Here is a 16,037-nt window from a genome sequence, read left to right on the forward strand (position 1 = left end):
ATGTGACTTCCTCCCCGGGGAATGGACAACAGAAAAGGGGGTAAAGGGAGACGCTGGATAGGGCAAGATGTGACAAAATAACAATTTATAAAATAACAAGGGTTCATGAGGGAGGGGGGAGGGGAGGGAGGGGGATAAAAGAGGACTTGAGCAAAGGGCTTAAGTGGAGAGCAAATGCTTTGAAAATGATTAGGGCAAAGAATGTACAGATGTGCTTTATACAATTGATGTATGTACATGTATGGATTGTGATGAGTTGTATGAGTTCCTAATAAAAGGTTTAAAAAAATATTGTCTTCTCAAAATAAGGAGAACAATTTCAAGGTATCTTTTACACTTAAACTGTCTCAGGTGTTTCCACCACATCCTTGACAAGTACAAAAGTGTGCTCTTTCACTTTACTAACAAGAATGCCAAGCATGGAGTTTGCTTCATATGCTTTCTATTTGGTAGCTATGTCAACATGGCAAATTTCTTAAACTGTGGGTCAAGACCCATGCATGTTCTCAGAACTGAATGCAGGGTTGTGAAAATGTTGGCATCAGTAAAAGGCTTCTGAAAAAGCAATGATCCAGAAGACAATTCAAAATCACACATATAATGAATCCAAGGCGTTTGTGGCAAAGCTTGACCACACTTGCAAATTTCTCAAGTGAAAAAGGGTCGTGAGTAGAAAAAAAAAATGTAAGAAGCCCTGTGTGATTTTGTGAGCTGCATTGAAGAACCATCAAATCAAAAGAGAAGTACAGCCTTCACTTGGTTACTTTCAAGCAGGTAAAATGTTATTAACATACATACATTTCAGATACTGTACACTTTATCTCGAAGGAGCTTTACCAATGCTTTCACCCACCTTAATGTGTTCTAATTCTCAGGAAAATTTCTATGAATTTTTAATGGAATTGCTATATATTTCACCCAATACATTTCATTCTCCATTCTGATGTTATTGCTATTAATTAATCAAAATTTGCTCTTGTCATGAACAGGTGATTTCTGCTTTTCTTTTATGCTTGCCTAAAGGCTCTGTAATAAACTGCATGTAAAACCTGGGTCTTCAGTGTGAATGGCTTCAGTGCTCCTGAAGAAGACTCAACTAGGTACTCTAATTATTGATAATGAAATGAATAGACACAAAAAGAGGCTTCTGAGATGGCATTAAATACACATTTTTACACAGCACCAGGGAACTCAACTGTGATTCCCAGATATATATATATATTTTAAGACCAGAATAGATAACCTTGTTGTGGTGGTAGTTAGTTGACTGTGTTCGCTCCAACACATGGCTTGTTTATGTATAACACAACAAAACTAGTGGAAACCTACTCACCCAAGATCCTGTGGAGCAAGGTTTACACAGAACTGAATGAGCTGATAAGAAAAAAAATGTAAATGTAGTCATATATTTTGGAGGGACTATTATTATATGATCCTTAAAATTCTGTGTTCTGATGGTCTTGGAAGGAAGCCTATTTCCTTTCTCCAAATTCTATCTCAAATGCTCATTGAAGTCGAGGATACGTGCCTTTTTCAAATGGAAGTGATACATCTTTAAATGATCTATCATTGACCCTAACCCCTCGGTAATCAAAAACTGACACTTCTTCTTTTATAATCATGCCAGTATCATACATTCAATAAGAATCTGTCTATGAAAATAATCATTTATCAAGGGGTCACCAGAGTGGAAGGATGGGGGAGGGAGGGGAAAAAAGAGGAAATGATACCAAGAGCCAAAGAGAAAGATATTTAGAAAATGATAGTGGCAAAATGTGTACAAATGTGCTTGATACAATTAATGTATGGATTGTTAAAAGAGCAGTAAAAGCCCCCAATAAAACTATTTATTTAAAAAAATCTTTCCTACTTTTTATCAGGCTATAATTAAGCAAATAAATAACCAGATCCATAATTAAATGCCATATTAGAGCATAAGCTTTTCATTGGGCATGACAAGCCTATCATTAAGGAATTATTGGTAGTACGTTTTCTCACCTATGTAATCAATGCCAAAAATGTCTCTGAAGAAGGTTGGTCTAGTACATAGCATATGAATATAGAGGGTCCTAAATTTACCACTAGTAATGATAGTCACTTTCTGGTAGGTTAGGAATGATAGCAGATTTTGAGGAATGTCAAAAAGGGAAAATCTCACCCACATACATAGAAATATAGAAACAATGGACTCAGACCTAACAATTGTCAGGATGGCAGAGAACCAGACTGTATTTCATTCTGTTGTACATAGGGTCATTATACATTGGAACCAACTTAACGGCATCGGTAGCAGATACATACTTTCATTTCAACTTGAATATAAATAGTAGTATAGGAGTGGTATTCAACCTGTACTCAGGTCACAGCCTGATGTTGAATCCTTGTGGGTGTGGCCTTCTCATTAGGAGGGTCCTGGAAACTTCCCTCTCTCTCTGCCTTCACATTCTTGTTGGCTGACCCTGATGGTAGTCAGAACATCCGCCACCACTGGATCCATAAGACGTTGTACTCATCAACCTGTGATAGTCCTGCATCATTACTTGTGATTGTGTGAGTCTGAAGAGGGACTTATGGACTATTTTGTTGTCTGCTGTCAACTAGAGACTATTAATCTGTTGTCAACCTGAGACTACTAAGAGTGAAGGGGTAGAGTATAGTCTGTCAATCAGGTTGCAGTTTGATGACCTGATTTGGAGTTGCTAAGGAGATAAATAGCTCACTAGAGTCAGGACACACACACTTTCCCTGTGAGACATGCCTGTTGACAAGCCACATGGAGCTATGCTGATAAGAGTCGGAGCCCTGAAGCAGGAGGAGGCATGTGGAATCCCATGCCAGTGCTGAGATGCTTCCACCACCACTGGATCTACAAAACTTTCCACCCACTGGCCTGTGATCTTCCTGCATTCAGCATTATTGTATGGCTATGTGAGTCAAAAGAGGAATTTATGGATGAGTATTGGACATACGAACTTGATCTGGACTGTGCTGGGATGTTTCTCAATATAACATTGCTCTTTTATATAAAACTCTTTCTTATATATATGTGTCCATGAATTTTTTTCTCTAGTCTACCCAGACTAACACAACTAGTATCGGACTTGTGGACTTAAGTTGGACTGCATTGAGATGTCTTCATAATAAAAAATTACCTCTTGGTATAAAGCTGTTTCTTACACATACATGAGTGTCACTGGATTTATTTCTCTAGTCAAGCCAGCCTAACACAGCATCTCACAAGAACGTAGGTGAACCTGTACATGGAACAAGAAGCAGTCATTCAAATAGAAAAAGGGAATACTCTGTGGTTTAAAATCAGGGGAATTGTGTGTCAGGGTGTTACTCCTTCATAGTACTTATTTAAGTGTTCTGAGAGAGTGGATTGCATGAAGAAGGACATGGGACCAGGAAACATATAACAATCAGTGATATGCACATAACACAATTTTGCTTACCATAAGTGAGGAGAACTTTAATTATTTGCTGATGAAGATCAAGGACTATATCCTTCAGTATAGACTAACTCAATTTATAGATAATATCATGATAAACTGAGAGGTGACTGAAGTTGTCGAGGATTTCATCTTTCTTGGGTGCACAATCAGTGTTCAGGGAAGCAGCAATCAAGTGTTGCACAAGATCTTTTTAGTGTTGAAGAGTAAGGATGTTACTCTTAGGACTGAGGTACACATAGGCTAAGCCATGATATTTTTAATTGTCTCATCTGCATGTATAAGTTGGACATTAAATAAGGAAGCTCAAAGAAGAATTTGTACATGGAAATGATGGTGCTAGCAAAAAATACTGAAAGTGCCATGGACTATCAGAAGATGCCAACTAGGCCAATGGGAACATGTGGGCAGAGTTTGGTTGGGTCACAGATTGATTGGAAGACAATAAAAATAAGTGAGGCAGCCAGCATCCCATCTCTCTCTTGTTCCCTGGTGATTGGACCAGCATACTACTTCTTTAGCTAGTTCTCTAACTCAACCTGTGTGCTACACTACTTGTGGGCCAAACCAACCCATGGATGGTGTCACAGAGCATGAGGCTCCTCAGAGACCTGCTTTGCCACGATGATGGTGCAATAATTGCTTCAGCTTGAGGCTGGTGCATCATATTGCTGTGCTTGATTTCCAGATCCCATTGGGGCCTGCTTCACTAAGCTCTCAAACTACTGACTGTTGCCAATCCACCCTGCTGTCTGTTGCCTCCAGGTACAGTCTGCCAGGAAGACTCCACTGCCTGCTACCTTGACCTTGGACCTGGCAGCCCATGTGAGTTGAAGGACTTCCAGTACATTAACTGTTCCATGAAAGTGAGTTGAACTTAGCCCTCTGTACTGCTGTGTGGACTAATGAGCTATTATATTCCTTCTTGCTGCATATATATATATATATATATATATATATATATATATATATATATATATATATATATATATATATATATACACACACACACACACACACACACAATGTGGACAAAATGTTCAATGATGCAGGTAGCATTAAAAGATGGACGAAATACATAGAGCCACTGTACCAAAAAGAATGGGTTGACATTCAACCATTTTAAGTGGTAGCATGTAATATAGAACTGATAACAATGAAGGAAGAAGTGTGTTATATTAAAGCATCAGCAAAACACCAGGCTCCAGGAATTGATGGTATATACCAATTGAAATCTAGCAGCAAGCTGATGAAGTATAGGGAACACTCATTGCTCTAAGTCAAGAATTTTGGAAGACAACTATCTGACCAACATACTGTAAGAGATCCATATTTGTGACTGTATTAATCTGGGTATTTTAGAGAAACAAATCCATAGAAACTTATGTATAAGAGAGTTTTAGATAAAGGTTAAGTGAGCATCAAGAAAACAACCCAACTCAGTGCTGCTCAAGTCTATAAGTCCAACATTAGCCCGTAAGTCTGACACCAATCCACAAAGTCCTCCTCCATCTCACAAAACACATGCAATGATGCTGACTACAAGAGGAAAGCCAAGTCAGTGAACGTGTAAACATCTCAGTGCTGGCAGGGGTCTCCACACGGGTGCTTCAGCACTCAGGGCTGCATCGGGGTTAAATTAACTTAAGTCCATGTGGCTTCTCCTTGGGGATGTCTTGCAGGAAGTCAGCCTTGCAAGCTGAAGCAGGGAACTGCTAAGGCAACTGCACCCTGGTCCGATAATCACAAAGCAAGAGACCCAAGAACTAGAAAGGCGAGGCTCACCAAGCCATTTATCCCTCCGCCCTTCAATTAACCCCATATGTGTTTATTGGCCAGGTTGGCACAATAAACTAACTAACTCAGTGCCTATTCCAAAGAAAAGTGATCTAACAGAGTGTGGAAATCACTGAACAATATCATGAATATCACATGCAAATAAAGTTTTGCTGAAGATAATTCAATAATGTTACATTAGTACATCAACAGGGAGCTGCTAGAATTTCAAGACAGATTTAGAGGATGTTACACGAGGGATATCATAACTGATGTCAGATGAATCTTGGTTGAAAGCCGAGAATACCAAAAAGATGTTTACCTGTGTGTGTGTTTAAAGAACAAATATTTAATTTTTATCTTAAAATTTTTTGTTGATATATAATTCACATATTATATAATTCAAAGGGTTAATCAGATTATAAAGAGATGCTCAATTATCACTCAAATCCATTTTAGGATATTTTCTTCTTTCTTGTACTAATTATTATTAGCTCCCCATTTTCCCAAAACTTTTCATGCCATAACCCTAAGGAACTGTTAATCCAGTTGCTATCTCTGTAGCAATTAAACCTAGGTTGGATTTCATATACTGAAAAAAAAAATCTGAAAACCAACAACAAAATAAAGCAGAGAAAAACCTTGAGATAGTTAAGGTTTATTGTGTCAACCTGGTCGATAAACACATGTGGGATTAATTGAAGGGCAAAGCGGTAACTGGCTCTAGTACTCGGGTCTCTTGCTTTGTGATGATGGAACCAGGGTGCAGCTACCTTAGCCAGTTTCCTGTTTCAGCTGGTAAGGCTGACTTCCTTCAAGAAATCCCCGAGGAGAAACCACATGGACTTACCCCTATGTTGCCATGGGTGCTGGAGCAGCCATGTGGTGACCCCTGCCAGCGCTTAGGTGCTTACATGCTCACTGATTTGGCTTTCCTCCTGCACTTGGCATCAAGGAGTGTTTTGAGAGATTGAGGAGGACTCTGTAGATTGGTGGACTTATGGGTTTGGACAGCACTGGGTTGGGATGCTTTCTTAAAATACACTTACCCTTTATATTAAGCTCTCTCTTAAACATATGAGTTTCTGTGGATTTGTTTCCCTAGTTTACCCAAACTAACACAAATTTAAAATGGGTTAAAAGAGAAGCATGTTATAAAGTGCTAAATTTTAAGCTAACTACATCTGCATTAATTTACTTCCCAATGAACTCTGTCTGATAGTACGGCTATTCACTTCCTTGGTCAATGGTCCGAGGGGATCCACCAGACGCTTTACCCATGTGAATCACAGAGGCTGATCTGCTCCGCTCATGTGGATTTAGCTGTCATCTCACTTAGATGGCTGCTTGTTGTAAGACAAGCCTTTCAGGCTCCAGATGCTATTCTTCCGGGAAGCCATGCACCATCTGATTTTTTTCACCATACACTGCAATAACACTCATATCTTATGTGATCTCATAAAGGCAAGTATTGAGAGGACAAAACAAATATTCCAGTTAAAAGTTGGCCATATATATGAACAGAGAGTTCGCCAAGAATGACACTCAAATGTCTGGCAAACAGATGAAAAAATGCTTATGATTACTAGCCGTCAGGGAGATGCAAATCAAAACAATGATGAGATGTCACCTTACACCCACAACAATAGCCAAGTTCAAAAAATAAAAAGCATCAAATGCTGAAGAGGTTGTAGAGAGATTTGGAACTCTTATGCGCCGCTGGTAGGCTTGGAAACATGTACAATCATTGTGAAAAATGATATAGTGATACTTAAAGTAACTGAGGTTAGAAATACTATACAACTCAGTAATACCTCCGCTGGGTGTATACCCCAAAGAATTAAGAGACACAACAGCAACATGCTCTCTCATGTTTCTTGCAGTATCATTCACAATAGCCAGAAGCTGGAAATAGCTCAGATATCCATCAATTAAAAAAAAATGGATAAACTCTGGTACTTTCGCACAATGGAATAGTATGCATTCCTAAAAAACAGTGATGAAACCACAAAATACCTAATCACATGGATGGATCTGAAAACTATTATGCTAAACTAAGGTAGTCAATTACAAAAGGTCAAATATTATATGGGACCACTACTATAAGGCAGTCATCTTTTCAGGCCATGTAATCTAATCTAGTTTCCCGGGCAACGAGGTGGTGTGCCTGCCAAATGTCTATGAACCATATGTCACCCACGTTTTACTTGTGTCTTTATTGGTTATGTAAACACGTGCAACTATGTAGATCGTATCAAATTATGGATAATATTGGAAGAATGAGAATTCCAGAACACATCAATGTGCTTCATTCGGAACCTGTACCTAAACCAAGAGGCTTTATTAGAATAAAACAATGAGATACTGTGTAGTTTTAAATTAGGAAAGGCGTGTGTCAGGGTTGTATCTTTTAAAAGATCATTTTATTGGGACTCTTACAGATATCATAGCACTCCACAGTTGATCACATCAAGCACTATTGCAAAACTGCTACTGTAATCAGTTTCTAAACATTTTCTTTCTTCTTGAATTCCTTGATAATCAGCTCCCTTTTATCTTCACCCTACCCCCTGGGACCCTTATTTATTCGTTCATGTATTTAATTTTTGCAGTATCTACAACCACCCACTATATCCATTCACACACAGTTCTCTTGTTCATTCCCCTTGAGTGGGGTTATACAGTCACTAATGCTATCAGCTCCCCCCGCCCACTTTTCCCATACCTGGGACGTGAGGGCAGACAGTTTGACTACCCTGCTGCCACTGCTGCCGAAGAGGTCCTCAGAAACTGACTTAGCTCAGTAGCCTCGGCCAAGAGAAGACATGAGCTCTGCTCCAGATCTCTGGCCTGCTCAGGGTCTTTGGCCTGCTCCGGATCTCAACCTGCTCTGGATCTCCAGCTAACAGCCACATTCTCTTGATTTTCTGATCTTCAGTTCTACACTGTTTGACATCTTGTGTCCGTCTGAGCAATTGCACTGAACTTCGCCTCCATAATTGTATATTCTGATAGACAGCTGACGCTGGTTGCTACAGAGTGCCAGGTGGAGAGATCACCCAGGCTGGGGAGGCACCAGGTGAAAGGCCACTGAAGGTGGTGACATCAGCAGGCACCATGTCAACAGGATGTACAGCAGGGTTGTATCCTTTCACTATACTTGTTCTATCTATATGCTGAGCAAATAATCCAAGAAACTGGAATGTATGCAAAAGAGCACAGAATTACAGGAAACCTGCTAATAGCAAAGAAGGCTTGAAATACTTGCAGATGAAGATCAACGACTGTATTCTTCAGTATGGATTGCACCATAAGGAAAACAAAAATCCTTACAACTGAACCACCGAACAACATCATAATAAACAGAGAAAAATTGAAATCGTCATAGATTTCATTTTACTTGGATCCACACTGAATACTCATAGAAGCAGCAGCCAAGAAATCAAACACCATATTCCAGTGGGAAAATCTACAGTGCAGACCTCTTTAAAGGGTTAAAGAGCAAACGTGACACCTGAGGACTCAGGCGTGCCTGATACATGCCACGGTATTGTCAATCATGTCATAGGTATGGGAACACTGGGCAATGAATAAGAAAGACCAAAGAAATATTGATGCTTTTGAATTATATTAGCAAATAAAAGAATATTGAGAGAACCATGGGCTTTCAGAGAACAAAAAGATCTGTCTTGTACGGCCAAAATGCTTCTTAGAAGGGAGGGTGGTGAAACTGCCCCTCATATTTGGACATGTTCTCAGTCTCTGGAAAAGGTCATAATGCTTGGTAAAGTAGTGGGGCAGCTAAAAGAGGAAGGCTGTCAACAAGATGGACTGAACAGTGGCTGCAGCTATTGGCTCACATAACAAAGAGGATGGCAGAGGAATCAGCAGTGTTTCTTTCTCTTGTGCATACATTTGCTTTGAACTGGCAACATTGAAAGCTTAACCCTAGTTTCATATAAAATTGCCAGACAGAAGTTAATGCTCTGGTCTTATGGTTCCTCAACAGAATGTGGCTCTGTATTGACTGATCTACAAAGAAATTTGAGTATGAATTAGCACATGTCAGTATATTAGATATATTAAACCCAGTACATATCTTGTTGCTATATGCCATCTGTGAATTCTGACTCACAGCAACCCCATATAACAGACTAGAACTGTCTCCATAGGTTTTCCCAGACTATCATCTTTACAGGAAGAGTCCTGGTGGTACAGTCAGTGAAGCATTAGGCTTTGAACCACAAGGTTAGAAGGTCAGTAGTTTGAATGCACCATTGGCTCTATAACAGAAAGATGAGGCTGTATGCTCCTTTAAGGATTTAGAGCCACAGAAAACCACAAGGGCATTGAATTTGGTTTTGGTGTAATCTTTACAGCAGCAGATTTCCACGTCTCTTTTCCCAGGGACTTGTAGATGGGTTTGAACTGCTGACCTTTGGTTAACAGCTGAGCACTTCACTATTGTCACCATCTCTCTCTCGATTATCTAGATATAATATTTATAAATTGTATTTATAGTATATAGTATCATGGCATATATGTGCACACATTATATATACACACATACATACACAGGATTATACTATGTGTAGAGCTTTACTATACACATCAAATACACAATCAAGATTAAGCTTTTAGGGTTTTTGATGATCATTATGGGGATTATTGAGACAAATGATCCATAATTCAGAAGCAATACAAAAAAAGTGGCTACCTATTCTTTTAATGACTAGGGAATGTAATCCTGCTGATTTAATATTTATTATTGACTAGGGTTCAAACTCTATGAACTTACAAAGTTGTACATTTTTTAAAAGAGTTTAGTATAGTTTGTGAATGATATTTTTTCCCACGGAAGAAAATAATCATGATGCTTTATATTAAACCTAGCAAATGCATTTTTGTGACCCTTTCGAGTGGCCTATTATATATCCTCCATTCTTCTAATTTTTCTTTTTTTTTCATGTACACATGTGAAAATTTATAGGCAAAACACATAAACACAAAGGACAGAGCCATCTTGTGCAAAAACTTCATCGATATAGTGATGACTGCCATTCAACAACGAAGCTAAAGCATTTTATCTGTCATCAGTGAAAAAACAAAACGGATGCTAGACTTTATACATACAGTATATATTCGAGCATAAGCTGACCCAAATATCAGCCAAGGCACCTAATTTGACCACAAAAACTGAATAGAAATGCACTGAAAAAACTCAGCTTATACACGAGAATAGACGGTAAATGACAAGTATAGATTCATGGTTTTAGAACTCGAACCCAAGCTGTTACCAACTCCTGAAAACACCAGGAAAGTACTCACTGCCGTCGAATCAATTCTGACACCGTGACTCCAGAAGGCAGAGTAGAAAGGCCCCTTTCTGTTTGGGAGACTAGAAATCTTACAGGAGTAGAAAGCTTGATCTTTCTCCCACCACAAAAATAAGGATCCACATTTTCATCACTTTTTACCATTTTGACTCCAGTCATGGATTCTGTCCATCTTCTAATTTTTCTATGAATTTACTTACTTAATTCTTTAGTTATTAAAAATTACAAGTCATTAACATATGTTCACTTTATATTGGTATGACAGCCATGTTGTAAAAATTATGCTCCTTTAAAATTACACTTGACACTTAAGGTTATACTCTTTATAACCTAATAGTTTCTCTGATTTCCCCATTCTGCTTCCACCTACACTCTGCTGTCAGTCTATTCTTCCTAAAATACCACTTATGTCATTTATTTCCTCCCAACCCCAAACCTGCTTTCAGCAGCATAAATCATGAGCAGTCATTAGCCTGGCATTCACCGCCTTTCATGTCGAACTCCAGGTGCTTTTTGTACTTTATTTTGTACACAAAATCTCATTCCAGCCAAATAAAAATACTGTACTTAATGTTTGGCAATTTATCGTATTAAAATTTAAAATTTCATCTGAATTGCTTTCGCTGTCTTCTCTGCCTCTTGGAAATTCTATTACTTCAATCCAGCTAATTTCATCTCAATCAGCAAAACCCCTATGAGAAGTGAGTGCCGGAAGTCAAAGCACTGAACACAACATAAAAATATACCTAACATTCTACTTTGTTAATAGTTTGTATTTCATGTGTGTAGAAAACACATTCCTCCATTTGTATGGCTTTCCAACTGCTTTCTCAAAAATTCAGTCCCACAGCCTTTGCTTATAAACAGTGGACTGATTTTTTAACCCCTAGCTATAGCTAAGTAGAGCCAAGAGTATACGTTATCTGGCTGAGCCAATGAATATCTGTCTTCCAAGAATGTGCATGGAAACACTGAAATGTTAATTTAGTGGTTGGTAGTTCTGGAGCATCTGGTATAGTAAATACCCAGAAGATTTTAGTTAAATGAATAAATGGAAGAAATTTCTGGAATAAATGGAAGATATTTCTGGCCTTAGACCTGAAATGGCCATTTTGTCCATGTACATGAAGAAATCAGGAAATCAATCTGCTCAAAGTCAAGTGAAAGAAACAGATGCAAGGTGGGAAATAGAGATAAAAGATAACAGGGATTTAGAAAGATTGTGCGATAACTGCTTTTAAAGCCTAAAGATTTTTCATTCCAGACCTACTGAGGCCCTGATAAATCGATCTGTCTTTAGACATCCTTAAGCTGGATCTGATTACATATTCCTATTACATTTATCTAGGAGTTATTTTAATAATGATGTGGGGCTACGTCTGACCTCCTCTGACTTCACAGAGATAAAAGAGAATCCACTTCAACATCAGCTCACGGCACTTCCTATGAGGCAGTCCTTAGACATGCCTTTAAACTCCAACCTCTTCACCAATTCCAACAACAGTCCCTCACAAAGCACTCTCTGCTTCTTTGCTGAGATCAAAAATTTATTTCAATGGCCACATAGGACACACAGACAGTACTCACAATTAGGAGGTTTATTAGGGAAATTAACAGATTACAATTCCGAATCAGAAATGCTGAGGATACAGTACTTTTAATCAAGAGTGCCTCTTTTAAAATGGGCCTGCAGGCATGCCTCTCTCTGGTCCCCGGTTTGTGTGGTGCGTTGGCTTCTATCCTACTTGAGCAATGTTACAAAGCTCTTTCTGTACACCACTCACCTCGGTGCAACTCAAAGCGGCCCTATGTACAACGGAAAGAACGCACCTGGTCCTGCCCCTGCTCCTGCTCCATTCTCACAATTGTTTTATCTTTGAGCTCATTGTTGCAGCTCCTGTGTTATTCCTTTTTGTTGAGAATCTTCCTCTTCTTCAATGCCACTCTACTTTATAGAGCATGATATTCTTTTTCCAGGGATTGGTCTCTCCTGATAACAGGCTCAAAATATATGAGCCAAAGACCTGTCAACCTTGTATCCAAGAAGCATTCTGACTTGTATTTCTTCCAGGACAGATTTGTTTTCTTTCGGTAATCCATTGAACTTTCAGTATTCTTTGCCAGCACCATAATTCAAGTACAGCAATTCTTCTTTGGTCTTGTTTATTCAATGTCAAATTTTCACATGCCTGTAAAATAAAAAACAAAACCCAAACTCACTGCCATCGAGTCAGTGCCAGCTAATCACAAGCCTATAGGACAGGGTGGAATTTCTCCCTTTGAGTTTTCAAGACTGTAAGTGTTTTATGGGAGTAGAATGCCCCATCTTTCTCCCACAGAATGACTGGTAGTTTTGAAATGCCGACCTTACAGATTGAAGCCAAACCATTAGCACATATCCACTAGCAACCAGGGCTCTACATGCACATAAGATGATTTGAAAAAATACCGAGGCTTAGGTCAGGCACACCTTAGTCCTCAAAATAACAACCTCGATATTCAACACTTCAAAGAGTTCTTGTGAAGCAAATTTACCCAATGCAATGCAATGCACTCTCCTGAGTGCTGTTTCCATGAGCATTGATTTGAGGTACAAGCAAAATTAAATCCTTCACAACCTCAATCTTTTCTCTCTTAATCATGAAGTTTCATATTGGTCCAATTGTAAGGATTTTGGTTTCTTGGTCCCTGCGTTGTAATCCATACTGAATTAAATTGCAATCTTTAATCTTCCTGAGCAAGTGCTTCAAGTCCCCCTCACCTTCAGAAATCAAAGTTGTGTTATTTGCATATTGAAGGATGTTAAATAAAACTTTCTCTGATCCTGATGCCACATTCTATAAACCAGCTTCTCTGATTTTTTGCTCAGCATAGAGATTGAATAAGTACGATGAGAGGATACAACCCTGATGCACACGTTTCTTGATTTTAAAGCATGCAGTAGTCCGTTGTTCTATTTGCACAGCTGCCTCCTGATACATGTACAGGTTCTGCCCAAGCACAATGTAGTGTTCTGGAATTCCCATTCTTCTCAAGACTATCCATAGTTTGTTATGGTCCCCACAGTCAAGTGCCTTGACATAGTCAATAAAGCACAAGTAAACATCTTTCTACTATTCTCTTCTTTCAGCCAAAATCCATCTTACATCAGCAGTAATATTCCTTGTTCCATATCCACTTCTGAATCGAGGCTGAACGTCTGGTAGCTCCCTGTCAATATAATGCTATAACCAGTTGGATGATCTTCAGCAAAATTTTACTTGCATGTGATAATAATGCTTTTGCTCTATAATGTGTACATTCTGTTGGGCTACCTTACTTTAGAATGGGTATGGATCTCTTCCAGTCAGTAGCCCAATTAGTTCTCTTCCAAATTTCTTGGTATAGATGGATGAGTGCTTCCAGTGCTTCATCAGGCTGTTGAAACATTTTATCAGTATCCTTCAATTCCTGGAGTTTATTTTTGGTTATTTTCAGTGCAGGTTGAATTTCTTCCTTCAGTGCCATTATTCTTAATCATATGCTACCTCTTGAAATGGCTGAATATTGACTAGTTCTTTTTTGGAGTCACCAAAAAAGATGGATTCTTTCCATCTTCTTTTGATGTATCCTACATTGCCCAAAATTTTGCCCATAGGGTCTTTCAATATTGAGGTTTGAATTTTTTTCTTGAGTTCTTTCAGTTTAAGATATACTGAGTGTGTTCTTCCTTTTTTGTTTTCTAGCTCTAGGTATTTGCATATTTCATTATAGTATTTGAATCTGTCTTCTTGAGCTGCCCTTTGAAATTTTCTATTCAGTTCTTTTACTTGGTCATTTCTTACATCTGACTTAGCTACTCTATAATCAAGAGCAAGTTTCAGAATCTTCTTGCATCCACATTGATCTTTTTATTCTTTCCTGTATTTTTAATGGCCATTAGCTTTCTTCATGTATGATGTTCTTGATGTCTTCCCACAGTTCATCAGGTCTTCTGTCATTAGTGGTCAATACAGCAAATCTGTTCTCCAGATGTTCTTGAAATTCAGGTGGGATGGACTAAAACAGGGGTGTCAAACCAGTTAAAACGCAGGTCATTTGGTGCAACAGGCAAGATTCACGTGGGCCACATCACATTTACAAATTCTGTTAAATTTATATTTTGAAGTGAGGATTCAGGAATATGGATAGGATAATTAAAATATTATATAATTGTTTTTATTTAAACATTTATTTTATTTTATGTCTTTTATAAAACTAAAAGTTGTCAGTACTTTCCTCCTACTAGTTTTCACTTACCTCTTACGTGGTGATTGGAAAATATAACAAAGTAACTAATAAAAAAACACAAAATGTTGGACAGCTGACAAACATGATGCACAATCGTAATGGTTTCCCTCCAAAAATGTTAACTACTGCTTCCTCTAGGTATGATTCATAACAGCAGAACCCAGAGTGCTCTTTTTAACCTTTTCACTATTGGGATCTATTTACATTACATTGAGAGTGGCAGAATTATCATTTCCAAATGTCACCGGAACTGAGTCAGCGCGCTTATACACGTCCGCAGGCCCCCAGGAAAGGCACTGGGCCACATGTATATCCATCTTCAGTAGTTAAAGGGTTAACGAGAGAATTGTGTGTACAGTATTGCCTCCATCTCCACTAAGTGCTATTTTCTTCATAACATTTTTTTTCTATTTTCACTTTATTTCAGAACATCATGTGCCACAAAAAATTCCCTTGGTGTCCAGTTTGACACCCCGGGCTAAAAGGTCATACTTTGGCTCTTGTGGAGTTATTTTAATTTTTTCCAGCTTCTACCTGAACTTAGATATGAACAGCTGATGATCTGTTCCACCGTAGCCCCTGAACTAGTTTTAGCCACAGATATTGAGCTTCGTCATCTTCTCTTCCAACAAATGTAGTCAATTTGATTTCAATGTATTCCATCTAGGGAAGTTCACGCATATAGTCACATGTATATACAAGTGTATAGTACACATGCATAGTTTTTTTATGAAAAAAGATTTGCTACGAACCAGTTGTTGGTTTAGCAAAATTGTATCATGTGATCTTTAGTTCAGTTTCTATTACCAAGTCTATATTTTTCAATTACTGTTCCTTGCTTTTTGTTTCCAACTTTTACATTCCAATTGCTAGTAATTATTAATGTATATTGATTGTTTGTTTGATGGATCAGACAGAAGATAAATTTCTTCATCACTAGCTTTAGTGATTAATCCATATGTTTGAGTAATAGTTTCATTATCTGAATTTCTTTGTAGGCAGATAGATAATACCCTATCACAGGCAGCATTGCACTTCAAGACAGATCTTGAAATATCTTTTTTGACTATGAATGACCCCATTCTACTTGAATCTGTCATTCCTGACACAGTAAACCATATGATATTCTGATTCAAAATGACCAATACCAATCCATTTCAGTTGACTAATGCCTAGGATATTGATCTTTATGCATTTAATTTTT

Source organism: Tenrec ecaudatus, chromosome 6 (genome assembly GCF_050624435.1).
Source record: "Tenrec ecaudatus isolate mTenEca1 chromosome 6, mTenEca1.hap1, whole genome shotgun sequence".
NCBI lineage: Eukaryota > Metazoa > Chordata > Mammalia > Afrosoricida > Tenrecidae > Tenrec > Tenrec ecaudatus.